Genomic DNA, 27,573 nt, shown 5'->3' on the forward strand with positions numbered 1-27,573 from the left:
AGCACCCTATAATGTTGATTGATTTGTTAGGGTTTTATTTGAGGGAGGTGTAAAGTATTTCTTCCTTGTCAAACTGGGGAGCTGAATTGGTGAGAATTTGGATATTGAGGTGGTGTTTGTACAACAGTACCACACCTCCTCCTTTTCTGGATAGTCTGCCCTTATGGAGGATGTTGTATTCAGGTGGGAGTATCTCCTCACTTTTGATGTGAGGTTTGAACCACAATTCGGTTAGGATAAGGATGTCAGGGGAGTAGAGGCTTATGTAGGCATGGAGGTCTTGGATTTTATTACAGATGCTTCTAATGTTAAGAGACATAATGAGGAGGTTATTTGGGTTTTTGTTGCTTGTGATTTTGGTGATGGGGGAGTTAGTTGGAAAGGGGTTTGTTGAGATGTTGGTGATTGTGGGGCCATGGTTGGGGTGCACATCTCCATTGAGAGCAAGTTTAGAGAGAGTGCTGAGTATATGTTTTATATACGCGGTAAAAAAAATTGTTGTATTTTATGGATATTTTGTGTTCAAATGTGGTGGGGGTTTGGTAATTGAGTAGTTGTACTGGGAGGAAGTAGTTTGTGGTTGGGGTAATGAAATTATGGAGTGGATGTTTGAGGGCAGTTGATGAGAGAGTGCAGTGGAAATGGTTGTGGGTTATGACTGTAGCTGTTTGGTAGTATGTAATATAGGCTAGAATAGTGTGAGTGAGGATTATAACAGTTTTACCTAGTGGCATGGTTGCTATGGGTTAGGATGGGAGTTAAGCAGGTAGGTGGGGTAGAGAGGTGGAGAGTATCAGCGGTAAGGCTTGATTGAGGAGTAGAACTCAAATTGAGTCTTAAAATAGCCCCAAATGGTTACTACAACACCAAAAATTCCCAAAACCCCAAAGCTGTTATTTATGTTTTGAAATCAAGAAAACCACAAACATGGAAAAGCTTTGATCATCAATAGGAAAAGTATAAAAAATATAAACAAGCAATCACATTGTATACATACAAAAAAAAAAAAAACATGAATGCAAAAAGCCATCTCCAGATTGTAACAATCAGTGTCCAGTTCAGTTATTTAGGTCCAAGATGAAGAAACCTAACCATCCATAGAGAGAAAAAGAAAATCATATATTTTATGAACCCAAAACAAAAATGGCGACTGGATATTCCGCCGATTTAGAGTCCAAGCTATGCAATAGTAAACAAAAAATAGTATTGAGAACTGTGTATAGCACTACATGCTTAATATTGGCCCTGATTTTATATAAAAATGTAACGCACACTCATATAAACAGCCAAAATAAAGAGCCATGAAACAATTGAGAAATATCCATAAATGTTAGGATTGTCCAAAAATGTGTGAAAGAAAATCGCACATTACAATCTAATTCCTTTTCTATGTATTTGGCATCCCCGATTGGCGACAGCATTCGCTTCTTATCAATAAAAAAAGGATATTCCTGATATAAAAAACAAAGAACAGTCAAAACTGAACACACACACTGTTCCCAGAGATGTAAAACCAAAGGTACCTTTGAAAGAAGAACACTTTTTAATTAGCTGATAACATCCCCGATTTTTAAAATAGCCTTCACTTCTTCGCGACCAACAAAGATGTCTCCCGTTGTTATCAAAGAACAAATGCCCTTATAATAGGCTAACAAAAAACCAGTTCAAAGATAAAAATTGAGCCCCAAATATGCCAGCATTCGCTTCTGTAGAACAAACAGGGAACTCTGCCAATGTCAAAAATACACGAAGGCCCATCTGATAAATCCAAAAACTATTCGCAGATTTTACAGTTTCCTTGTTCTTGCCTCCCCTCTCAAGTTGTGCCAGTCAGTTTAGACAGACATCTAAAGGCTTCTTATGTGCTTCTTGTTGGGCATGTAATGCCAATAATGCTTTTCATTTCTTCTCTGCCAAACCCTGTATATTTAATTGTGGAAAGCTGATTTCCAAATCTTAATTTGCTTACCATATATTTTTGAAGAAAACTAAATCTTAAACCAAGTATATCCTCAAAAATCAATAAATGATTTACTGCATGTGAAGTCTTTTTGTTGGATATGATAGCACTGCCATCCTGAGATGTGTGGGAAGTGGAGGATATGCCACCACAGAAGAAATAATCCATTCAGTTAAGTATATGGAATATGGCACAGATCTGTGACCAGAAAGTGGCAGGTTAATCTGTGTCCATAAAGTGACCGGCTAATCTATTTCAAGTTGTTGTTAGTCTTTGTTTTCAATCAAGAAGGGGATCCTTTTTAAAGCACCCATTGGGCGTATTTCTTTTCCTGAAAATAGTCCTTCCTAAACTGGATAAGGTCCACCTTCTACCAACAAGTGCTTTTTCATTTCAAATAACTGCAGAATCTGTGCTCAGAAAATAGCAGCACATTTGCAAAAGTATTTCCATAGATTTACTACAAAGCAGGAAAGGACACATTTCAACTGGCTGTCTATATATATATGTGTATATAAATATATATATATATATATATATATATATATATATATATATATATATATATATATATATATATATATACTAACTGGGATATCACTGTATCTTGTATTATATGGGACACTCCAAGGTACTATAACCTTTTTTCCAACCTCAGACATTGTATTTTCATCCATTTCACTGATTTAGGCTTACTGCTCCAAGGAGAGCAATTGCAGTCCTTGAACTTTCAAAAGAGCTCATTAGAATAATGTTAGCTTTCACCAGCATGCAAATATTCAACAATCAGCAGTTTTTTTATATATAGAAAAAGTTTTTATTCAATTTTCTAACAATTTCTGTGGCATGTTCTGGGCAAACCCATCATATCTCACATGGCTTAGAATTCTAATGCAGAGATCTATCACTAAATATTTTAGACAATGGTCATCTGTTTGGCCTAATTTGTTAGAACGAAGGAAAGTGGCAAACTTTTTCCCCATCCCTGGTCTTACTGTAGTGGTGACACAACTAAAGGTGATTGCTATATTATAGGAGAACACAATTTTGGTAAATAAACTGGAGGAGGTTCCCACCCTATAGGCAAAGTATTTGTCGATAAGGGTATGCTTACTCTTAGTCAGTCAAGCAAATTTATTCTTCAATTGCTAACATTGCTAAAATGCATGTTTGACATATCAGACTTACTCTGAATCAATCAATTCAATTGATTAAATTTTAATATTACTAAAGTCCTCTCCCCTGTCCTTCTCCTCTGTTTGCCCCTGTGCCTGTCAAGAATCAAAGCTCTCACTGATTAGATTTGAGCCTATCTGCTTCCATTGTATTCAATATCAGCAGCACAGGGGTATCATTTAAGCAGCCATGAGGGCCTTTTTGACCTTATATACATCCTTAATATGAAGAAGTATGACACAGGCTTTAATTCCTCACCAGTAACAATGCACATCACTGCTGGAGCCTCTGTGCCATCCCTGTGTGACTGCACACTTCAGTACTCCTGCAATTAAGCACTGCTCCATATTTGGGTTGGTGGTTCAACACCCAGCCAGGGCTGTTCTTGGATTTCCATCTCTAATTAAAGAGGTTGTGCTATTCAAAAGCACAATCTTCCTACCTCTCCCACCTGGGCAGGCATGCTCATACCCCTAATGCCAGTGCTAACAGAAAACTGAGACACTAATTGAGCTCAGGTTGCCTGGTCCATAGTCAGGACTTTATCTCTGTAACCCAAAAATGAACACAAAATACTTTATTTGCGTCCCTGTTAGTTGACTGAGTGTTTAGAATTCTGAAATTCATATGGTCAACACCATATGATTGAGTTTTTGAAAACTCTAAGCTTTTCATTGGAGATTGCAGTACAGTGCAGATCATGAAATTTACCCATTTCCTCACTGTAGTGTGATGTTGGAGTTGGTATATTTAATTTGCAGTGGGTGTGGGGGTGTGGGGGGCTTGTACCCCTGCAAAAATGTAAAAAAGGTAGATTTTTTGCATATTTTTTTTTTTGTGTTTTTTTTGGTGTTTGGGTTTTTTGAAACTCAGTATGGTCTCAACTGTATACATTTTGAGTTTCTGAAAACTCGATCATCTGACATAGACCCCTTTATTTTTATCCTCGGAGGTTACTGAATCCTCCCTCCTCTTTCTTCTGATGCTACTTTATGTCTAGCTTTGGAAAGTTTGTGCTTTTCTTTGTATGTTTAAATATCACTTCAGAATGATTCTTCTTCCTTAGCAGACGCATGTGCTCAGACATTTATCAAATAACTTCCTTTTTGTCCTTCACCTACTAAATGTCAGACTTCAGTAGACAATTTTGTCTGGACCTCCAGCCAGTCAGGACTAGTAAGTGAGATTTGTGTGAAATCCTTTATTGAAGAATAGGTTGGGAGCCCTTTATTTTGACATTAAGCAAAAGTAGGTCCTTTGAAAAACGTTATTGTTTCCTAGGAGGAGGATAAGCATGGCAGGAGTAAGGCAGAAACAGCACTTACCTTATAATTCCCTCAATGTACCCTTAGAAAATTGTGTTATTTGATGAGTAAGAGGGAAGATTATATTGTTAAAAGAAAAGATCTGTGATGAATAAGAGAATAAATCCTGGCTATCACTGATTCTTTGGTGCTATCCCAACAAGAGGGAATGTAAAACTGACTTGACTAAAACGTTTCATTATGTAATAAACACTTGCCTGGACCCACAAAGCATAGATATATGTATTTTTTTGTCATCTAGTGACTGAAGACTAAAATAAATCATGCACAGGTTCATTTCTGGAGTTCATGTAGTTAGGAGGCACTTCTTTTAATGGTAATGAAGGTACAGTTGTTTGCCAAAATAATATGAATGTTTTTTAGTTGAATAGTCCTGATTATAAAATCACGTATCCATATTCTTTGAGTGAGAATGACCTAGATCCTGAAAAAAATCTTCTGTTCTTGTTTACCTTATAATAGCTGATACAGCACAAGAGTTGAAGGACTGGTTTGCTATATCTCAAGTGAAATGTACACATTATATGTCGATATGTTGTGGCATCATACATCTCAACTGTCCAGATGTTTGCTTCATATTTTTGTTCTATTCTTCATAAAATTTGTAGTATTCTGGCAAATCACTGGAATAAACTGTAGATTGAAGTCACTATATAATGACATACATTTAAGTTTCAGACTTCAAATCCTTCTGCAAATGTATGTTAAACCAAATCCTGTTACTCTAGCAACTTTCTAAGTTTATAAGAGCAGTATTTATTTATTTTGTTTATTGGGAAAGTCCAACTTGGAACAAAGCCAATTTTATTTGTGGAGACCCAGGGAGAAACACTCCAGATGCATGTCTTTGCAATGTGGGAGGAAACCAAATCACCTGGAGAAAACCCACATGGATACAGGGAGGACATTCAGATAATGCACAGAAGGCACCCCAGCTGAGAACCAAACCTGTACTGTGAGGCGACAATGCAACTGCTGCACCATTGTGCCATCCAGCATATTTAAAATATGTCCGTATTTTTGGGCATTTACCCCCCCCCCCCCATTTTGTCAGGCTTTGTCCAGATTTCTTGCACTAAGAACTTGAGAGGTATGTGTGGCATGTCACCTTTTTCTACAGGTAAATAAAATAACATAAAGCATTATATCTTTCTACTGGATAGCACTCACAACGACATGGCCCTGTGACATCTGTAACACTATCTTTCATGATCTGGAAGAGTATCAGTGTGCTGTACAAAGATGGTCAGTCAGAAGTAACATACAGCATGTAAATTTTCAGTATGTGTTAAGTCCTGTGGTCAAATTAAACATGTAAGACAGAAATTCACAGTAGCAGAAAAACATTCTAAATTCATAACGGCTTTCTTGTGTCTAATGTACTGAGGTAGATTTCAACATGACATTTCCTGCAAAAACTGTATTATTAGTGCTTTCCAAATTAGAAAGCAGAAAAGGTCACAAGACTACAGGAGACATGGTAATTGAACCCTGTATCCTGCAGTATATGAACCCTGTTTGCTCCAGACTACTTCTCCAGCTTACTGAATTGTGAAAAGTTTCCAAATTAGAACACCAAAAAGGTTCACAAGTGCAAGACCACAAAGAGATAGATAGACAGAGAGATAAATAAACAAGTCCATGACATGCAAATCTTCTACCCTAGCCTGCAGACATAGGACCCTCCAACATACACACAGGTTTCACTCTAAAGAACTAGCGCTGCTTCAATTCTGTTTACAAAATGTGAGGTTTTACTTGAGGCTTACAGTTTAAGTGAAAAGGTAGTTTGAAGATTTTTTTCTTAGATCATTTCTTCTACACCCTGCAATAAACCGAGTAGATCCTATAAGTAAGTAATATAAGCTAATTATTAGGATTGTGTCATACCTCTTTACCTGGGAACAGAAGCATGATTGGCCAGGAATTGCCTTGCCCACCCAAACAACCACCCTGCCACCCTGCTGTCCTTCTCTAATATGCTTTTAATCCTGCCCATATCAACAGTTACCCTCATCCCCTAATCTAAGGTGCCTTTGAATCGTAATACTTTCTCCTTCACTCATTTTGTCTAGCATTCCAAAGCTGATACAGACATGTTGAAGATGTCTTAAGCAGACATGTTAGTTTTTTTGCCAGTGGCATTCTTTGCTTACTACTGTACAGACTAACAACTTCCACTCCCTACATATGTGTATCCACTGCCCCGCATGACTGGATTTTCTTCAGTTTCCAAAGATTTTCAGCATCCTATCCCTTAACCAAATAGCTACAATTTCAGTCCTCTGTATGTTGCATGTTTAAAATATTTAAAGAAAATCTTGGTTTATTACAAAAATAATAAATACACTACAGACATTGATGTATATCAAAAATAGCACTCCATTGCAGGCATGGTGGATTTTGTTATATGGCAATATCTATTGAAATCCATATACAGCCTCCTCAATCCCATAGTTTGCACCAGAGTTCATGCTGTTGTAATTAATATAGTTCATTATGTTGTCTGGAACACTGCAATGGGTGTAAGCTGATTCACATGAATGTACTCAGTACCTGTAATAAAATGAGCATATTTTATTTTGGATTGTACTTTAGAAGCCTAAAATATCTGCCCTGTATGAGTACTGCCTATATCCAGATATTAATTATGTAGAAATTCTCCCACCACAGTGCATGATTAAACATGTTATTTATTTTGTATTTATTTGCATTTGTTTGTCAGGAAAGTCCAAATGAACAATAAACAAGCCATTTTTCAGGAGGGATCAGGAGACAAAAGCTCCAAAAAATATTACAAACCAATAAAAAGTAAGCAAACATAAAGAAACATAGACAAAGTGACAACAGTTAGGTATAAATACACAGATGCAGTATGGATATTAAATGAACAGAGTGACTACCTGGAATAAATTGCAATAGTGTACAATGAAGTAGTACATAAATATTAAGACACATATATAGTATATTAATTTTAACAATTTTGCATCTTAATGATACTAGCTTGGAAGAGCAGTGGTCCAGTATTATCCAAAGTATGAGTATGCGACTAGTAATATTAATGGTCACAGATTATCCAAGGGAGTAGTAGATGGAAAGAGAAGGAAAACAGATTGGAAATACAGAGTGCTAGTATTATGCAGTGGAGGGAAGGGAGAATAGGTAGGTAAGAGACGTAAATGTCGTATAAACACTATTGGATAGATGCAGTAAAGCTGACATTAGTCTCAAGATAATCTATAGTGTACGCTGTCACTTTTCAAGCTTTATTTTTCTACACATAGGTAGACAGATAGACAGATAGATAGATAGATAGATAGATAGATAGATAGATAGATAGATAGTGTGTTTGTGTGTGTGTGTGTGTGTGTGTGTGTGTGTATGTGTGTGTGTGTGTGTGTGTGTGTGTATGCGTGTGTGTGTGTGTCTGTGTGTGTTTGTCTGTGTGTGTGTGCATGCGTGTGTGTGTGTGTGTGTGTGTGTGTGTGTGTGTGTGTGTGTGTGTGTGTGTGTGTGTGTGTGTGTGTGTGTGTGTGTGTGTGTGTGTGATACAGAGATAGAGGGAGAATGTGTGTGGGGAGTGGATGTGTCTGACATATCTGCGAGAAATGGGAGGTGAAGACAGATTGGCCAGGGAGGTGGTGCTGTCTACCATACTGTGCAACAGTCTGGTGGTGGACACTGCAGGTGTCTGAGTGTGTATGCAGGAACGTAGCCCGCACAGATGCAGTAGAATTGTGCCAGCATCTGGTGTACAGGTTCAGACCATGCATATCCCTATCCATCAGGGCACCATCTGCTGGGACAGATGTAGGCATTATCCACACCACTGTGAGATGATGGAGTTCTCCATGACTGCAAATACTCAGGTGAACTTGGCATAAACACCCCAGTCATGCGTATGTGCACATCACAATGTAGCATTGTTAACAGTAGATGGTGCAAGTGGTGATGCTATGTGTTCCAGATTGTGTCCTCCCTTTACAAAACAGCCCTACCCACCAGAGATGGAAGCAGATTAGTCACAGGAGGTGGGTGGTACTCAGGATGTGCTCAGACACTGGTTTACTGTCACCTGATGTTATCTTGGTGCTTTAGGGAGCTTGTCATAACCAAGTAGAATTGTCCGGCAGATAATGACATACCACTTTGGGCAAATTTTTCTGGACTTTATATCCATGGGTGTCATCATGAGTTTTTGGGTGAGTTGCAGTGGCACAGAAGCTGAGTCCATGAAATGGTTTGGGATGTTGCCATTGCATTGCCTATTTCTAATACCGATTGGGCTGACATTTGGCTTCCATCATCATCAGAACCTGACAGTTTCCTGATATCAGGCAGTCCTATTTCCATGCTGAAGGAACCTGATAATACAACACCTTTGAAAACACCAAAGCAGAACATCTAAACTAAATAGGAACCCTTCCCCAATAGCTGTAGCCCTATGAATACATTACTACTATGTAATATACTGGTGTAGGAGAATAATAGGTAATATACCCTGTGCAGGTGGCCAGTGAATGCGAATCCTTACTATTCCTGTACAATGAAGTTGTCATGGTTGTAAGCTCTATTAATGCATGCCCTAAGTAAATATGGCAGATAGCTGTCCATATTAAGTCATACCCAGCTGGAGCATCACCAATGGATATGGGTGGTGGTCTGCTTATCTCTGTACCATTGTGTATTATTCCACTGTCTCTGTTAGCGGTGGTTTGGATGGCAGATCACTTCCCATGGTCCTTTGTTCCTTTGCCTGGTGGCCTGCCTGAGTTTTAGTTGCATTGATTATGACAGTAGCTTGTCATCTGAATTGATCATAATTTCAATTTTACCACCAACAGCATTAATGCCAGTGAGCTCTTCTTACCAGGCATGCTCACGGAAGGCCCAGTTAGATCTTTCATGACTGATCATCCACAAAATGTAGAAAAGGAAGGCCCATAGCAGGCTCTTATCTTCTGCAGTGGAGAACGTACAATTCTTCTGCTAGCCACATTGTGGCATGACTAACTAAAATCACCACTTACCTACAAAAATACCACCTGCTGTTCATTAAACAGCATGGATTCTGGGCAGGTAGGGGCATAGTGACTGCTGTATTAACCTTGATTGATAACATCTTAATTAATATGGATAAAGGAATTGGAGCTGTGTTCATTGACTTAACCTGTCCCTTTGACGTGGTCAACAATTCAGTCATACTTCTCCATCTACAAGACATCGGAGTCAGGCAAGATGCCACTGCATGGCAAAAAAACATTCTATCCAGCTGTTCATTCCAGACAATGATAGGACTTAGTCTTTCTAAAACTTCCCTTGTTCTCTTTGGAGTCCCACTGGGCTCCATCAAAGTACCTTTTCTGTTGTTAGTCTTCATCAACAAACTTCAACTAGACCTGCTCCATTTACCAGTACTTCTTTATGCAGATGATATGAGCACCTATAGGTCTGACCTCTGATGTCATACGACTGAAACTCAACTTCCAAAGGACCTTCTTCATTACAGCACTAGCTATACTCCAATAAACTACTGGGCATCTAATTAGAGTAACATTTGAATTCCAAATTACACAAAATTCGTCTTGGTTCCAGAAAGAATGTGGGGTACTACTCAGAAACTCATGTTTAAAAGACAGTGACAAAAATGATGGAAATATATGCACATTATCTATAGATGTTAATGAACTGCATCGCAAAATTCTACCATACAAGGTTGTTTATTTTTGCTTTTGAAAAAGTGTGGTATAAAATATGTGTCCTCTTTCTTTAAATTATTGGTGTCATTAGTACATTAGTCATGTAGTGTGCTTTTCTGTGCACTAGAAAGCTTCAAAAGTCACTTGTGATGATGGAGGGATTCAGAACAATGTGTGAAAAGGAGTAAATCAGGCCTGAAAATAGGGACATAACCTTCAAAAATAGGTTAATAATGTGCAGGGATAAACTGGGCCCGAAAATAGGAACAGTCCACCAAAATAGGGACAGTTGAGAGGTCTGTGTAGAATGTGTGTATTTTTTACATTCATTTTTCACGAGTATCACAAATATGCCAGAATTAAGAGAATTTAGTAGAGGTGACAATTTGCTAAGGATTGTACTTGCATGTGATGATGCACCATGGGTAATAATAAACAGAATATATCCGCACATTGGACTAGACTAATGCTGCAATATGCCACTCAGCTATCAGCTGTCCTGACATTTATTCCCTAAATCTACAGCACAAGATATGTGAAATTGTCATTGTACATACTCAAATTCTTAAGTCTGAAAATGACAGGAAAATCAGAAACAGCCTAGAAGACAGTGAAAAAAATGAACACATTTACATCTGATGTAGCCTATCAAATAGCTTTACTACAAGACATATGTTACAATAAATTAATATCAGTTGCAAATATTTCTTTTTTTCCCCATATCTGTTTTGTCTCAAGTAAGTGAAAATAAGCTTGCCCCATTTCCTCTGTTCATTCACTGAGTCTACTGGACCTGCTTTATCCTCCTCCAGGCTAATCCTGACCCATGTCTAGGGCTGATGAACAGATCAATAGTCCTGGTGCAGCATCATACTGTAATATGGAGTATTTTTTGTTTTAGTTATGCCCTGACTTATCCCTATCCTAAACAGGCACCAGGGACATTGTTGGGATGGATGTGCAGCAGGTGGCATTAGCATATCATTTCACCTTGGCAGTGACTCAGCCACTCCTCCTTCTTTCCCTAGACAGCACGTCCCAGTCTGTCCACATCCTCTGCTGGTGCATGCTTTCCCCTTGTGATGGGCACTCCCATCCTTTCATGTCAGCACCTCAGACACCCAAGTCACTAATCAAAGTCAGATTACATTCGCCTTTGCCAGGTCTTGAACCTTCCACCCCATGGTGCTAATATCTGTCCCAGTTATCAGCAGTGTGAATCCAGTCAATGTATTTTATTATATATATATCACCAGGATGAAAAATAATGTTTGCAGCTTACTTGCATTACTGTGACCTCTGTGCAATATAACCTTATTTTATGTAATGTTTGTGGATGTACTCTATAAAGTTTACCCTTGATAAAATACAACAAAATGATTTGCTTAGAATACATTATCATAGCCAGGACAAACAGCACCTAAGATGAGCCAAATAATACCTTCATCAGCAAGACACAACCTTCCAATGAAAGAAAGATGTTTCATGCCAAGAAAGCATCATATGCTCAGCTTAGACTATTCTAGTAAGATAAGTTCATTTTTCATAATGCTAATGGGGAATGTGATCAGCAAATCTCAAACAAGAAGAGAAGCTAGGATGGGCAAGACTTGGTAGGGCCTAAGAGACAGCATGGAGAAAACATAAACTGCCATCATGGTGCATAAAACACTTTATATAATGAAAGAAAGTTGATTCCTACTCTGAAAGCAATGTATGCTCAACTAGATGATGTAAAAAAATTCTCAGGGAGCCATCATCAGCATGTGTACCCCAATGGCACAGTCCGCTGATCAACAGGATCGAAACAGTAGTAAGAAAACTACTGTGTACAAATGAAGAAGAGACGAGCTCAACCAACAAAGTAGCTGCTGTTTTTTTTTCTACACAGTGGAAAGTTTACTCTTTGAAGCCTAGGTAGCTGCCACATTTTAAGGTATCTGTCAGATAAGCCTTTCTAATACAGGTTTCAGAATGAAGATTTAATCAAATAGCTACCCCCATAGAACAACATACACTAAAATATTATAAAAATCACAGGTCGTAAGAATAGCAGAAGAAATCTCTATGACCATCTAAGAGAGACCTATAGTTGTTCCTGCTATAGCCTCATATTAAAATGCTTAACCATAGTTTTGTTGGGTTTTAAATCTTATATTATACAACACTTGCTAAACTAAGTAAAAGTGACTCCCCACCTATGTAAATCAGCGTCAGCATAGGCATCAGTCCCGTTTTTCCTATTTTGTACATGAGGTTGGGGTGTCACATCAGCAGATACAATGTTCACACTACCAGATGGCAAGCCCTAAAATATTTAAATAAAACAAAACACGATTTCCATTATATTTAGATATCTTTGATGGCATGCTCCAATATTTTATGAAGGTGTATGACCACCACTCAACCTCTTAGAGAAGGAAATCTGGATAAAGCCAAAAGTAAAAGTGGGACAAAGGCCTACAGATAGGGACACTTTTTATATAGTGCTCTTAAACTTAAAAAGTTGCTAGAATAACAGGTTTTACATTCGCATTAATTTTCTGAAGAGTATGAAGTATGAAACTCAAATGTCTGTCATTGTTTTCTAACTTCAGTTTCTTATGATTTGCCATTAATTAGCCAGAAAAAAACAACATTTTATGAAAAATGGACTAAAAATATGAGTAAAAATCTGGACATTCTGCAAAAATTCATGCAGTTGAGAGGTATAAGTGTGTTCCATTATTGTACTGACCTTCATATCTAAAGACTGCTATTTACAATGTCTGTTCAACTACATATATTTTTCAATTAAATCTTAACAAAAAACTTCTTGAACAGTGTGTGTGCGTGTGTGTGTGTGTGTGTGTGTGTGTGTGTGTGTGTGTGTGTGTGTGTGTGTGTGTCGTTTTCTCTTTTGTTTGTTCTTGTTGAAAAAGGTCCAAGGACAAGCCCACCTACTTAGTTAACATACATGCATAAATAAATAAATAAATAAATAAATTGATGAAAAGTGACTGGATGGTCATTTATTTTACTGTTTTGAAGTGTCATTATTTGAATTTACATACAAATTGCAGATGGATATATAAAATAATTGATGTAAAATGGTAACAGTTTGTGTATGTATCCCCATCATTATCTCACAGTTATTGATGTAAAATGGTAACCATTTGTGGATGTATCCCCATCATTATCTCACAGTTATGGATGTAAAATGGTAACCGTTTGTGGATGTATCCCCATCATTATCTCACAGTTATGGATGTAAAATGGTAACCGTTTGTGGATGTATCCCCATCATTATCTCACAGTTATTGATGTAAAATGGTAACCGTTTGTGGATGTATCCCCATCATTATCTCACAGTTATTGATGTAAAATGGTAACCGTTTGTGGATGTATCCCCATCATTATCTCACAGTTATGGATGTAAAATGGTAACCGTTTGTGGATGTATCCCCATCATTATCTCACAGTTATGGATGTAAAATGGTAACCGTTTGTGGATGTATCCCCATCATTATCTCACAGTTATTGATGTAAAATGGTAACCGTTTGTGGATGTATCCCCATCATTATCTCACAGTTATTGATGTAAAATGGTAACCGTTTGTGGATGTATCCCCATCATTATCTCACAGTTATGGATGTAAAATGGTAACCGTTTGTGGATGTATCCCCATCATTATCTCACAGTTATGGATGTAAAATGGTAACCATTTGTGGATGTATCCCCATCATTATCTCACAGTTATGGATGTAAAATGGTAACCGTTTGTGGATGTATCCCCATCATTATCTCACAGTTATGGATGTAAAATGGTAACCATTTGTGGATGTATCCCCATCATTATCTCACAGTTATGGATGTAAAATGGTAACCGTTTGTGGATGTATCCCCATCATTATCTCACAGTTATGGATGTAAAATGGTAACCGTTTGTGGATGTATCCCCATCATTATCTCACAGTTATGGATGTAAAATGGTAACCGTTTGTGGATGTATCCCCATCATTATCTCACAGTTATGGATGTAAAATGGTAACCGTTTGTGGATGTATCCCCATCATTATCTCACAGTTATGGATGTAAAATGGTAACCGTTTGTGGATGTATCCCCATCATTATCTCACAGTTATGGATGTAAAATGGTAACCGTTTGTGGATGTATCCCCATCATTATCTCACAGTTATTGATGTAAAATGGTAACCGTTTGTGGATGTATCCCCATCATTATCTCACAGTTATTGATGTAAAATGGTAACCATTTGTGGATGTATCCCCATCATTATCTCACAGTTATGGATGTAAAATGGTAACCATTTGTGGATGTATCCCCATCATTATCTCACAGTTATTGATGTAAAATGGTAACCGTTTGTGGATGTATCCCCATCATTATCTCACAGTTATTGATGTAAAATGGTAACCGTTTGTGGATGTATCCCCATCATTATCTCACAGTTATTGATGTAAAATGGTAACCGTTTGTGGATGTATCCCCATCATTATCTCACAGTTATTGATGTAAAATGGTAACCGTTTGTGGATGTATCCCCATCATTATCTCACAGTTATTGATGTAAAATGGTAACCATTTGTGGATGTATCCCCATCATTATCTCACAGTTATGGATGTAAAATGGTAACCGTTTGTGGATGTATCCCCATCATTATCTCACAGTTATTGATGTAAAATGGTAACCGTTTGTGGATGTATCCCCATCATTATCTCACAGTTATGGATGTAAAATGGTAACCGTTTGTGGATGTATCCCCATCATTATCTCACAGTTATGGATGTAAAATGGTAACCGTTTGTGGATGTATCCCCATCATTATCTCACAGTTATGGATGTAAAATGGTAACCGTTTGTGGATGTATCCCCATCATTATCTCACAGTTATGGATGTAAAATGATAACCGTTTGTGGATGTATCCCCATCATTATCTCACAGTTATGGTTGTAAAATGGTAACTGTTTGTGGATGTATCCCCATCATTATCTCACAGTTATGGATGTAAAATGGTAACCATTTGTGGATGTATCCCCATCATTATCTCACAGTTATTGATGTAAAATGGTAACAGTTTGTGGATGTATCCCCATCATTATCTCACAGTTATGGATGTAAAATGGTAACCGTTTGTGGATGTATCCCCATCATTATCTCACAGTTATGGATGTAAAAGGGTAACCGTTTGTGGATGTTTCCCCATCATTATCTCACAGTTATGGATGTAAAATGACAACCGTTTGTGTACATGTACCATCATTGTCTCATAGTTACTGATGTAAAAGAGGAATTGTTTGTGTACATGTCCCTATCACTGTGTGACAGTTATTGATGAAATAGCCAAATCTCTTGTGTACGTCCTCACTACTGTCTTACAGTTATTGATGTAAAAGTACAATCTCTTGTGAACATGCCCCTGTTATTGTGTTACAGTTATTGATGTAAAAGCACAATCTCTTGTGAACATGCCCCTGTTATTGTGTTACAGTTATTGATGTAAAAGCTCAATCATTTGTGTTCATGTCCCCATCATTGTCATATAGTTATTGCTGTAAAAGGACAATTGTTTCCGTATATGTCCTCATTATTGTCTTACAGTTATTGATATAAAAGGGTAATCATCTGTGTACATGTCCCTTTCATTGTATTACAGTAATCAATATAAAAGAACAGTCATTTTGTGTACATGTCCCTTTCATTGTATTACAGTTACTGATGTAAAAACAAAATCACTTGTGTATATGTCCCTGTGATGCCCCTGCACTGGCCCAGTAATTAAGGAGCCTCAATCCTCACCACTGGCAACAGTGGGGAATGTAAACACTGAGAGGATGACAAGTACACATGCAGTGCAATTTCCCTTAAGAGCATACAGAGATCACAGTCAGTCTGGGGCTGGTTTTTCCCTCTTTCTCCAGATTTGCAATAAGACTCCCCACTGGCACAACTATAGGGTTGAGATCTCAGCTGAGTGGCCAAGCAAAAACTTCCAGCACCCTCTCTGTCCAAACAATACTTCGTGTCCCTGCCCAAGTAGCTGACACACACACACACACACACACACACACACACACACACACACACACGCTTTGAGATTTGGTTTATATACAAACACACACACACACACACACACACACACACACACACACACACACACACACACACACACACACACACACACACACACACACTCACACGCACACACACACATGCACACACACACTTTGAGATTTGATTTATATACAAACACACACACACACACACACGCACACACACACACACACACACACACACACACACACACACACACACACACACACACACACACACACACACACACACACACACACACACACACACACACACACACACACACACACACACACACACACCTGGGAAAGGCTGGCACAGGTTTACTAGTTATGCCCCCTTCTGCCTAGACTATAAGGTACTTTCACCTGCCACCTGCCAACTCTTTATCAGCTAGTCTAAGGCCCTTAACAAAGGGTGTCCAATCCAACCATGTAATGTTACTAATAATCCAAACAGTAGTCTGACCAAGAGCAAGGCTATTTAGGTATTGCCTGTAAAGTGAAACCAAATAGATATGCAAGTACTCTATGAGCTTAAATATGTCTCTCAGATCTCAGCCACAAAGATAGGTTTAAATATATTTAATAATAAATAAATAGTAAAAGAACAAGACAATACTCAGTAAGTAATCAGTTACATCAGAGTTCAAAATCACAGGAAATATTTAAAAAAACATTGCAAAACAGTCTCAAATAAATAAACATCTAAGGCATACTTCACTATATTCCTGCCTGAATCTAAAAGAGTTACTGTGCCCTAAAAAGGGGTTGTTTATTTAGCTTTGTGCCAGGAATGTACTGGTTTTTATGTGGGGAAGACGCAAAGGAAGTTAAAGAAAGGTATCTATGAACATTCCTTGGATATTAGAAAGCATAATGTGAACAATTCTTTAGTAAAACATGTTATGAATCATTCAGCTCATTGTTTTTTTTTTTTATTTTTTGCATTAGATTGGTGTGAGTTGCTTTGGCAACTAAGACTTAATGCTTAACCCCCCCCCCCCCCGGGGTTAATGAACAGATGTCTATTAGCAGTGTCTTAAAGCTTAGGTCATATCAGGTCTAAATGGTTTAATGAAATATTTTTTAAAACATATTTTTATTAATTTTGTTTTACTTTGTCGGTAGAGTTTGTTGAAATATTTATTCTAAATTTAAATGTGGTTTGCTTTAATTTTCAAACTGATGGGTGTGTGGGGTTATGTGATTTGTTATACTTTGTATATAAAGTGTGTTTCTCTTGTTAATTATACTCTGAAGAAGTCTGGTTAGTTTGGATAAAAACACTCCGTATTTTAGTAAATTCTCTTGGTGGTTTACCTGGTGTCTCCTTGGTTCCTGTGGTTGTTTGGTTCTAATTACTACATCCCAACAACATACAGCAAGGCAAGTGCAGAAGGGGGCATACCTCTCAACCGCTTAGAGCAAAAAATATGGGCAAAGCCTAAAATGATGGGGGGGGGGGCAAATAGGGACAGATTTTAAATATTGCTCTTACAAACTTAGAAAGTTGATAGAATAATAGGTTTTGCATTAGCATGAATTTTCTGAAGGGTGTAGAGTCTTAAACTCAAATGTTTGTCATTATTTAATGACTTCAATCCTCAGCTATTTGCCAGAAAAGTACAGATTTTAGGAGGAACACACCAAAAATATGAGGCAAAAATCTGGACATTCTGCAAAAATCTGAACAGTTGAGAGGTATGGAAGGTGGTGATGAGTGGATGTTCTTGTTAGGTCAAAAACAAAATATACAGTTATTGATGTAAAAGCACAATCGTTTGTGTATGTGTCTCTCATTGTGTTACAGTTACTGATGTAAAAACACAATCGCTTGTGTATGTGTCTCTCATTGTGTTACAGTTACTGATGTAAAAGCACAATCGTTTGTGTATGTGTCTCTCATTGTGTTACAGTTACTGATGTAAAAACACAATCGCTTGTGTATGTGTCTCTCATTGTGTTACAGTTACTGATGTAAAAACACAATCGCTTGTGTATGTGTCTCTCATTGTGTTACAGTTACTGATGTAAAAGCACAATCGTTTGTGTATGTGTCCCCATCATTGTCTTATAGTTATTGATGCCACTTGGGATAACTTACTCCATGCTACTGCTTTCACCACGAGTGTCACCTCAGAGTCTTAGCTTAGCATTACTGAGTTAAACAGAAAGAGGGAACTCTTTTCTTTTCTGCCATATCATATCCCTAAGTGCACTTGAAAGGTAAATGGATACATGGCTACTTTTGCACATGCTCTTAGACTAATGGTCTGAGTTTATTGATGAGTTTCTAAAGCAATCAGGCCAGAAAAGAACTCAGTGATCACTTCTGATATGAAAGTCAGTGTACCTGCAAGGAATCTGATCTCTCCTCTCTTTCAAAGCCTTCATCTTTCATAACACCTTCTTTTTTCTTATTGCTTAACAATTTAATCCAGAATGGGTGTATTACATCATGTTAAAGCCTCCTTCTGGATAGCATGCATGATGTAATTCCTGAACTATTAACATATTAACAACATTCTCTAGTACTGCATTGAGTCATGACTAAAATACTAAGGCTCTAGATCAGTCTGCCTACTTGCTAAGACATGAGTCACCAAATACCATGCATTTTACAATCTTACCATTAAAATGTCACACGTCTGTTTCTTATTTTCTGCTATATTTTTTCTGCATTGCAGTCTAAACCATGTTGCTGCTTGTCATACAATTTGTAAACCATCTCAAATTTTTATTGCAAAATACAAACTGTGTCAATGTGCCCTTGAATACTTGTTCAAGTAAAATATGTTGACTTTTATCTGAAAATGGGACACTGCTGTCTCACTGGGCTGACCTGGTTACCAAAATTAAATAACATTTTTGTAATATTCACAGCTAAAGTCTTCCATCCCCCAGAAGTATTTTTCAGTATTACTCAGTAGGATAAAGATCTCTTTCTGCCTGTGACTCTTGAATAGGACAGCCTAGAGTTATCTCAGGTCTTTACTTCTATTTCCTGTGATTTAAAATAACACTCATTATATTATCTCGTATAAAAATTCTTCCCACAAAAACTGTTGCACAATTAAATAATATTACAAATGTATAGTCACTTTTTTAACTACTAAATAATGATAAGAAGGTTGACTGGATCATTTACCATGTCATACAAGTATCTGCTCTTATAGTGAGGTCTTATTCAGAGTTCCTCTGTGCATATTATATGTGTATCAAGGGCAGACTGCAGCATGCAGTTTTATCAAACTTTGTTAGTACATAGTTGTGTTTTAAATAGTCTCCACTAAAATGAATGTCTTACAGTCAGTGTCAATAAATGGTGCAGTTTCAAATGTTATTATGAGTAACTCTTACTCAGTTTGTGTGACAGGTCATTTTCACTTTTGCCTAAATCCTCTGTTGCATTTTATGATTTGTTGAATGGCTTGTCTTTCGGTTCACTTTTCTTGCCATCTTTGTAGAGGTGTGTAACCATGGAGTTTATATATTTCAGTAAGGTACTGACATTGTTTTAATTTCTTTTTCTATTTTCAATCAAACTGTCCTTTGGATTTAGAAACTGCAGCAAGCAAATATGGGTAATAAGCAGACATGCGCAAGGTGTGTGTAATTCAGAGACACTTGGAGCACAAATGGTGAATGCTGAACAGCAGAGCTTGCCCTGGTGTATCCTCATGGCTGTATAATGAAATGTTACTGGGTCAACAAAAGAGTGGTGCCACGTATGTAAATAAAGTATACAAAAATGGCAGAGTAATTCAGAGAAGTATAAAAATTACGATTAAGAGATCCTACACTAGTGGTGTTAATGACAGCTAAATCCCCATATTCATCTTACTGAACCACAGAAAATATTAGGTAGCTGCAGCATTACCTAATGTGTATATGAAAGAACCTATTGCTGCTGCTATGCACCATGGTGATTCACATAGTCCAGTTTGGAGGCATCAAATCATCTGACTGAGCTTTACATCTTAGGGACTTCACAACACCGACATTAAGGACAAGCGCCATTCAGATAGGGTCACTATGCAGGACCTGCTATACGTATGTCAGCTTCATCTTCAGGACCAGGAAAGGTGTGGATTACTTTTTCCAGTCTATACCAAGGTATGTGTGGCATTACATACACTTAGCTGCAAAGACTTTTCAGTGACAAGCTGGGAAAACAATGAGAGTTTCCTGGGCATCTGACCTTAATAATACTCCATCAGTTTCTCAATACCATGCCCCATTGTGTGGGGGAGTAAATGCGGTTTTCATATCCGGCAAAGTAGACACCAAACACAATCTGCAACTTCTGTAATGTGACTCATTTCCTTAAGGTGCTTGGTGCCATAGACTGCACCCACATTGCAACAAATGCCCCACCTAGTGACCTGGGAAGTAGAAATATGAATTGTAAAGGTTATCACTCCACTAACTGCCAAGTGGCCAGTAATGCAGAGGATATGCATTGTAAAGGTTATCACTCTACTAAATGTCTGGTGGTCTTTAATGGTGTTTGATGCTTGATGATTGCTTGACTGCAAAGTGATATCATAATGTTGAAGTAGCTCAACAAGTTAATTAACTGTTTTTCTTTTCAGGTTGCATGTGCTGATTTACATGAGTTTGTTTCCCATCAGGGACTGTGTATGTGGATGTCATTGAGAATGAGGAATATTGTTTCTTGCAGCTTTGAGAATAGCACCTATCAGACTATAACAGGATAAAATGTAATTGATACTGTTTTTCTTTGTATATGTGTTACTCTCTATTCAGCCATCCTGTAGCTATCCTTTCTGATAAACCCTTTTCTTCTGGTTATGTTATTTTTTCTTTATTTATTTTATGATTACATGCAACAGCATCTACACCTGTGCCCAGCACTCCTCAAAGGACTACCAGCCCTCCACTCACCAATAAAGCAACATCATCTTTGTCATCTGCAGGCTTGAACATTGGGAGCAGCTGCAGCTGAAAGGCCATCCAGTCCTATACCAGAATTAGGGGGTTTTGTTCCTTCAGTGTCAGTGGTAATGGGGGTGACTAATTTGTTAGCCAGTGGCAACTAGCAGACATGGTGGAGAGATGATTAATGTCTAGATGTCAGCATTGGCCACCTAGAATTCCTTCACCTGTGGCTCCTTGAGTCACATCCTTCCCAGCATTAGTTACTCTATCTGAGAAAGGGCTGAGTGCGGAGGGAGCCCAGAATGGACAGTAGACTCTCACTGGGTCACAGGCAGGCACAGATGCACAACCATATCCTATCTGCCATGATGGTGTTCTCCTCTAGTTTGTGTCTATGCCCACCCTTGTTTGTTATCCAGTCCTCCCAAACACTGTTGTATTCCTTCTGCTTGTCTGGTGGATCTTTTTCCACTGTACTTGTACTAAAGTGGCATTCCAAAATCTGGGGAAAATAAAGTCCATTTTCCTGATCTGGCACTCCAAGCCAGTCTATTCTTCCCAATTTACTCCCCTCAACTGTAGGTTGAGGAGCAAAAAATAAATAAATAAATAAATAAACGAAACAAATAAATAAATAAATGAAAAATAAGGGTCTGTTCCTCAATCTTACCTAAGAAGCTGGAGAAATCAGTTCCATTTCTGCATCCCACAAGTGAGATGAGGAGCAAAAAGAAAACTACTTTGAGTATAAAAAAAAAAAGCATCTATTTTGACAAAATTCTGTAGCAAACTGATGGCTGTAATTGTAACAAGTAGCTTGCTACAGCTTTTCGTCACAACAGTAGCAGTAGCAGCATTCCTTTCTGTGCCAGCTTTCATTAATGACAGTACAGAAAAGACATGCTAGCATTGCACTGCCTATTCATCATTATTTCCCAATCACACCCCCTAACACCTTACACCCAGGGTGGTTGCCTCCTTCACTCAACCCTACCTATGCCTTTGGCTCTCCCTCTTTTAGTTTGTCAGCACCTTCCTTTTCACTCTGATAAATACCTTATTATGAATATGTTTATCCTGCTCTATGTTATATTAGACTAAGGTTTTGATTTAAATGTTTACTGTTGTTTGTCCATTTTATTTATTTAATAAAAAAGTTTGAAATTAGCACAGTAGTAGAAAGTGTTATGAAGTGAGTGTTTCAGTAACTAGTGTACTTGTCTATATTTAAGTGTATGTTGCATAGTCTCACCAATAAAAAACTTTCCAGGGGTGACCAAAGATAGTACTTATACTACTAGGGGAAAGTTGGCCAGGGCAGCAGGGAAATTCCCTTCTCTTTTCAAGAAGGGGGTCATGGATCTTTACATCCACCTGAATTGCTACCAACTCATGGTGATTGGGCCTTGGTTTAACATCTCATATGAAGGATGGCCAACTTAGGAATGCAACACCTCCTTATGCTACATGCAATCTAAGCAATTTATCTCCCTAGTGTGGGAATGGAGCCACAGTCTTGTGCACCAAAGGCGAGGGTACAACCTCTTGTATTACTACTACTACTATTAGACATTAAATCGGCTTGATTCGTTATAGAAGTAGAAAGGAGATGCATGAGATGGAAATAATAATTCTCTAATGCATTAACTGTCCTTATTTATTAAAGAAAATTAGAACTGATTTGTAACTAGGAAGACAGAAAGGCATATATCATAGGAAATTCTTCAGTGCAGTTGTTTTCTTTTCCAGATCTGCAAGGGAAATTTTTAATAATTGAGCTAAGATTGTAATTTAGAGCCATTTTTAATAATTTAAACACAAGATACAAAAACTTTAACACTTATTCCCCGATTTATTTTATTCTATATTGACCAGCTTAATCCCACTAGACTGGGACCTTCCTTTCAGGGGAGACCTGGGGTGGTATTTATACTACTAGGGGAAATTTGGCCAGACCATCAAGGAACTTCCCCTATTCATTAGGACAGTGCTTGTTCCATTCCTACCACAATGGTGGTTGGGAAAACAGTACTCAAGGAGATCCAAGACTGCAGATAGCAGAGAGGCAAAATCTGGTACAGTGTTTGAATCTGTACAAGATTCTGAGGAGCTTTTTTAGCAAAAATAGTTTGTTTCAGAAGAATCAAATGATCAAAACCATGATAAATGGGTTATTACAGCCCTCCAGTCAGGAGAGTTGCAGGATGATATTTTGGGTGAATTGCTGTTGCAGTGTGAGTAGGGGAGTAGAAAAGATGTCTCATGGAGTGATATTATGGACAAAATTCAATCTAAGGAATCAGCACCTATTTGGAATGAAGATTGCCAGACAAATAAATCATATGCCAAGACTGTTAAAGAAACTGCAGGGAAAGTTATGAGAGATGAACAGAGAAAAGGAAATTTCTACAATGAAAGGGAATCTATGGTGAGAATTCAGAACAAAGAAGAAGAAAAATGGACAAGTATGACATTTGGGAGAGTTTAATGATGCCATTGGTTATGAAGGCTCAGCAGGTAAGATATTTTATTCTCATCCATAAAGAGAAATACATTTTGTGGCATTATTTTTGAAACTGGCTCTACTCTGGAAAGTATCTTGGGAGAGTATGAGAAGAAGAAGAACTATAATCCATGGAAATCTTATGTGGTTAAAGCATTTCATAAAGAAACAAAAATGAAAATACATGTTTAATTTCAAACTGAAGTTATAAAAGAGACTTTAAAGAGACATTTAAATGTTATATTTGTGAGGAAATTAGTCATGATGCAAAAAAGTGTGTATTGAAATGTTATAAATGTAACAGAATTGGGCATGTATGGATGGATTGCAATCTAGAGAAAAAGGATGAAGGAGAAGATGAAGAAACAAAAGCGAGGGCAGAATACAAAGAGGAGAAACAGTCTCAATAAAAGATAAAATGAAATCAGGGAAGCAAGATCCAGGTAAAAGTAAAGATAAGAATAAGATAAAAGTGAAACAGAAGATAATGTAGACGAAGGTTCTGAAATAAGTGATGAAGAGGATATAAATTGGAAATAGTGAGAGGTAAACAGAATTCTATTGACAAAACAATAAGAGACAGAAGAAGACCGTTTAAAGTGTAAAAAAGAAAAATAAAGGAAAAGGATAATACAAACGAAATACTTCACATTTACACAGTTTCTGATAAGCTAGAACACAGACATAACAGCAACTTTAGAGGGCTTTCAGTAAATGTAAATAGTATCAAAAATATAAGTAGAAGAATACACACCCTAAATTAATGCATTAAGTCTGATGTTGGTGTAATCATATTGGAAGATGAATGACGTTTGAGACAAGAAGAGAGATTACAAACAAAACATTTTGGGGATGAGATACAATATGGAACCTAGGAAAGTTTCTATGTTCAGGCTTAGTTTTAGTGCGTAGAAAGTCAGTGAAAACATTGAACATAACATTGGCAACAATGGGACGGTTAGCTACTGCAGATTTCAGATGGCATAATGAGGTAAAAAGAATGATAGCACGGTATGCCTATGTTACAAATAAAGGGAAATGATTTATGAAATGTTGGATTAAATAGTAATTAATATGAATACAATATTAACAGGAGATTATAACTCTAATTTGAGAGGAAACTTAAGAAGAGAGCAAATGATGTTAAGAAATTTTTTGAAGTTATAAAATGTGGCAATTTAAACATTTGAATAATAATAATTTGTGGACATATACTTGAGGTATATATAAGTTGAAAATAGATTATTTTATTATATTGCAAGACAAATATAGCTAAAAGAGAGACACTTATAGCAGGCTTTTCAGAGCATTCATCGATAGGGATACAAATAAAAGAAAATAGTATATTAGATTGGGAAAAGGAATATAAAGAATAAATGAGAAATTATGGGATGAAAATGGAAAAAAAACAGGTGTGTGTTTATGGAAAGATCACATTTCTACTAGAGTGAGTTATAAAAACTGGTCTGAGTGGTGGCTGGCTTTGAAAGAAAAAAAGTATATATATATTTTTTCTAATGGCAGTCAAGTGTAAGAAAACCAAAATAAATAAATAATAATAATAAAACAATCTGCATGGGTGCTTCAAATGATTTGGAAAAGAAAAATAGGGAAGATTATGTGATAGAAGAGAGAACTTATGAAAACAGTTAAGAGAAAATTAAAGAATTATTATTTAAGCAAAATTTTATTTAGATGGTAAAAGTAAAGATATCAGCTTCTTTGAGTAACATAGTTAAAGATAATATTAGTATAATGAGAGGAATGATGATAGAGGAGAGGTAAGAAGATCTCCAGAACAAAAGTATGAATATCATAGTACATTACGTAAAAAAAATGTTTCAAAATAGAAAGTAAGTACAGAAAGAATGACATATTAAAAATGACAAAACAATAAATAAGGGATTGGAAAATGAGGTTTCCTTATATGAATTATTTAAGGTACTTAGACAAGTTAATTTACAGTCAATTTCAGCATCAGATGGCATAAGATAGCAGAAAAAAATACTGCTTAAAAGTTATGAATAAGTGGTTAAATAAAGTTTTTATGTATAAAGATTTATGCAGTGGTATACTTAAATTTGTATGGAAAAAGGAAGATAAAAATAAAATTGAAAATTGGAGACCTATAGTATTGAACAATACAGATTATAAGATTTTTATGAAAATAGTTCAGAAGAAAATGAAAAGTATTATGGAAGATTGCATCTATAGCTTAAAGAGAAAGAGATATCAGTAATTATTATTCATAGCAAAGGAAATTGTAGATGATATTCTAAACAGGATTAATGAGACCAAGATCATGACAGTAGAGTTTAGCTTTTGATAAAGTACAAGAACCTTTGTTGACAATTATGGAAGAGTATAACATTAGTAAGAAAATGAAGAATACATGTTTTTCTGCATATAAAATTAAGGTAAGACTTTTAGTGAATGGATGGTTACGTATAGAAATAGATATAAAGAACAGGATGCATCAGGGATGTCCTATGAGTAGTATATTATTTGTATTCGTTATGAATGCATTAGTCGGATATTTAAGTTTGCACAAGAGAGGTGCTACTTATATTACTAATGAAGGAATAAAAAGTCCAGCCATGTTTACTTATGAAGATAATATTATTTATGAGAAACAGAGTCTGGATGAAAGAAGTTATATTTTATATACATCAATGTTTAAATATAATAGGCATGACTTTAAATAAAGATAAAAGAAAATGACTGGGTGATATAGTTAGCGATAGGATGAATGTCTTTCTTGAAAGTATTAGGAATAAGATTTGGGGATAAAAGTGTAAGTGAAGAACAATGGAATATGATATTAGATGAAATAAAGGAGCTTTGTTGTTTTTGGAAAACATGCAAGTTATCATTTAATAAAAAGGTTTGCTTGATTAATTCAGTTATACTGGGAAAGGCTGCATATTTAGCTAGTGTCTCTATGTTGCCAATAATCTATAAAAAAGAAATACTGCAATTATTTTTTTTTATTTTACATGAGGTTCAAGATTGAATCCAGTGAAGAGGGGAGTCTTATGTGTGGAGAAGGAAGATGGAAGTTTAGGATTAATGAACTGAATTGTTTATATTGCTTCTTCAAATTTCTATAAATTTTTATTTTGGATAAATGATAAAAATGAAATGCTAGTAGTAGATTTACTAAAGTACATATATAAGCAATACTGGAACATGTTAAACATTTTCCAAAGAGGAAAAGCATGTTTAAATGCAGTGATGAGATGTTATCAAAAATCTTTTATGGAAAATAAAAATTGATGAAAAAGAAAATCTGAGGAAAGTGTGGTATAAAAATATCATGATACAATATTATTATGTTAATCTTTGGGCTGAGCTTGTTAATGAAAAAGTTAAAGTTATAAAAGTGGGTTCCTATTACATGAACAAACTTCAACAAGTTCGAACCCTATATGGTTGAAACCATATATTCGAACTTGCAGAAGTTCGAACACGTAAAAAAAAAAAACGTAAAAGTAAAATAAACCCTTGCAAGCAGGAGGGCAAGCCCCCTTGCACCCCCCCACTCTTTAAATATACCAACTCCGAGACCACGCTATAGTGCAGAAAGGGGTGCAGGGGGCTTGCCCCCCTATTTTCAACAGTTAGTTTACTGTTGTATTTTTTTCAGTGTTCAGTGTTTTGAAACTTCTAACAGACAAGTTCGATACTGTTGTGTTCGAAGTTTCAAAACTTCGATCACATAATAGGAACCCATAAAAGTAGGACAAGCAGGGTGTAGCAAGCAACTAGAATGTCAAGATTTTTAATGGAGATTAGTGATTAATAAATTACTAGTAAAGAGAAATATGGCATATAATAATCAGTGAAAGAGATTGTATAGTTTGTGCTAAAGAAGAAACTACAGAACATGTTTTCTTACAATGCATAAGGGT

The 27,573-nt window shown here is 36.7% G+C and overlaps 1 protein-coding gene across 2 annotated transcripts in view; it reads right to left on the reverse strand.

Annotated features, from left to right (window-relative positions):
• LOC122815225 (potassium voltage-gated channel subfamily A member 1-like) overlaps positions 1-27,573 on the reverse strand; it is a 533,178-nt gene that overhangs the window by 17,676 nt on the left and 487,929 nt on the right. The window lies entirely within an intron of this gene.

This window comes from Protopterus annectens, chromosome 11.part0 (genome assembly GCF_019279795.1).
Source record: "Protopterus annectens isolate FY-2018-M chromosome 11.part0, PAN1.0, whole genome shotgun sequence".
Lineage (NCBI taxonomy): Eukaryota > Metazoa > Chordata > Ceratodontiformes > Protopteridae > Protopterus > Protopterus annectens.